Source organism: Ovis canadensis, chromosome 2 (genome assembly GCF_042477335.2).
Source record: "Ovis canadensis isolate MfBH-ARS-UI-01 breed Bighorn chromosome 2, ARS-UI_OviCan_v2, whole genome shotgun sequence".
NCBI classification, from domain to species: domain Eukaryota; kingdom Metazoa; phylum Chordata; class Mammalia; order Artiodactyla; family Bovidae; genus Ovis; species Ovis canadensis.
The window spans coordinates 65,298,881-65,301,400 of NC_091246.1; the positions used below are offsets into that span (position 1 = coordinate 65,298,881).

Here is a 2,520-nt window from a genome sequence, read left to right on the forward strand (position 1 = left end):
TGTCTGAACCAAGATGGCTGGATTTACAAGAGCCAAGAGGATGTTTCACCCTCTGCCTGTTAGTGGTGGAATTGCCCTTTCTGCTCCTCCAACAGGGTTTCAGAAGGCTAGGTGGCTCAGGGCCAGTCCTTAGAGGCATTCCTGCTCCTCCTTGGATTGATCACATGTTGCTAAAGGAAAGGAAATTCTGTGTTGAGCTCCAGAGCCAGGGGTGACAAATGGCTCGCATGCATGTGCAACAGGAAGTACGATCTGAACAAAATTGCACACTGTTGCAAACTTTCTCCTAAATACATGTCACCACATTGGGGCAATCAACTGAGAAACACCAGACTTTAAAGAAAAGAGACAATTTTTTTCTTAATTACAAAAGTACTATATCTTTATTATAGAAAATTTAGAAAGTGTAGACAAATACAAAGAATAAAATAAATGCCAACTATTAGATTATTATTCCAGGGGAATAATCAGGAAGTGCTTTTTTAAAATGTAATTTATATATTTATTTTTGGTCACACCACAGTTTGTGAGATCTTAGTTCCTCAATCAGGATTGAACCCAGGCCCTTGGCAGTGAGAGTACAGGGCCCTAACTACTGGATTGCCAGGGAATTCCATATTATATATATTCTTTACAGATTTTAAAACATATATATATGGATTCTACATGTAATATTATGTTCTTTTTTCTTAAAATACATCATAAACATTTTTGTATAGCATTAAGTCTTATTTAACACTATTTTCAGCAGTTTTGCATAGTCATTTTATGCTGATAACCCTATTGCTGGGTATTTAAGTGCTCTTTAGCTTTTTTTTTAAATGTAATGTGGTGATAAACCTTAACTGTGATTGTATTCAAACGCAGAGTCTTTAATTCAACAATTGTTGAATCATAGCATGACTAGTTTCTAGTTTTAAAGCTTTGGCATCTACTGCTGAATAGCCTTCCAGCAAGGTTATGCCAATTTACATTCCCACCAATGGTGTATTAGAGAGCCAGTTTTTCAGTGTCGCAACTAACACAGGGAGTTAGCTTGTACAATCTTTGCCGATAGGATAAGTGCAAAATGTTAGCCTTTCACCTTTACACTTAAATATAGGTGGTTGACCACAATACAGTTCCTTAATTTAAACCAAGCTAAAGTTACAAAGAGGGCTTCCCTGGGGGCTCAGCGGTAAAGAATCTGCGGTGAAGGAGACGTAAATTTGATCCCTGGGTTGGGAAGATCCCTTGAAGAAGGAAATGGCAACCCACTCCAGTATTTTTTTTTTTTTTTGGCTGTGCCAGGCATTAGTTGTTACAAACATGAGCTTCAATCTTTGATGCAGCATGTGGAGTCTTTAGTTGTGCCATGTGAGATCTAGTTCCCCGACCAGGAATCGAACCCAGACCCCCTGCATTAGGAGTACAGAGTCTTAGCCACTGGACCACCAGGGAAGTCCCCCACTCCAGTATTCTCACCTGGGAAATCCCATGGACAGAGGAGTTTAGGCGCTACAGTCTATGGTGTCTCAAAAGAGTCAGACACAATTCAATCACTAAACAACAACAAAAGTTACAAAGACTCATACACAGTCAGGTTTGTTCCCAAAGACAATCATAGCTGAGCCACTTCTGTATACATAATTTTTTCTCTTGTTTCTTGTACAAAAGCCATGATGCCATCCCAGACACAGATTTTCAGCTTGCAGCTAATAGTACTCATCTTGGAGCATGTAAAGTTCTATTATCTTTTTTTTTTTTTCCAGAGAAGAAAAGTGGTTATTCTGCCTTTTGCAGTTATGATAAGGATATTCCAACAAATATTTATTTCATGAGTATGAAAAGTAGGCTGCCAGTAAAGTCAGGGTAAAGTCTTCTGTGTAGCAATATTTTGATAAGAATGAAATGTTTCATACAGTAGAGGTATTGTTGGAGCAGACTTTTTTTCACTTTCTGGGAAGAAAAACTTGAAACATTTTTGTGGAATTATTTATAAGTTGTTAGAGAGGAACAAGTCATTCTGGTTGGTTGGACGGTTTCAATAGTCAGGAGTAAGTATGGCTAGGTTGTTGTACTCATGAGAATGACATACTCATCTTCATATTCCTAGTGCCTATGGCTGTGCTGGAAAACATGTTCTCAGAATTCACTACTTCTCATGAAAGCTGGTACTTGATCTGAAAACAAAACCATCAATGGTAAAGGAGAAAAAAAGTTTATTGTATATCAAAGAAAAGGAGATGATTAAATTAAAGTTTTATTTTAAGTAAACACGTGTAATGTTATCTACCTTTGGTTTCCCCAATATTTGCAAAATCATCTTTTATAAAAATATATGCACTATATTTCCAAAGCATTTATAGTTTTTCACTTGGATGAAAAATGTTTGCAATTAATAAATACTTTATTTAATATTGAATGTTTACTCTCTGTATAGATAGAAAGGTTTTTCCATAATTGCAACAAGGGGAGAAAATGCTAAGAAAGATGATTTCGTTTGTTTTAAGATTTTGGCTTTTCTTGCATTATGGAAGA

The 2,520-nt window shown here is 36.5% G+C and overlaps 1 non-coding gene across 1 annotated transcript; it reads right to left on the minus strand.

Moving 5' to 3' along the window:
• Positions 1-1,367: 1,367 nt before the first annotated feature.
• On the minus strand, positions 1,368-1,440 carry TRNAR-CCU (transfer RNA arginine (anticodon CCU)). The gene has a single exon. It is a non-coding gene; the product is annotated as a tRNA-Arg (tRNA).
• Between the last annotated feature and the right edge of the window lie 1,080 nt (positions 1,441-2,520).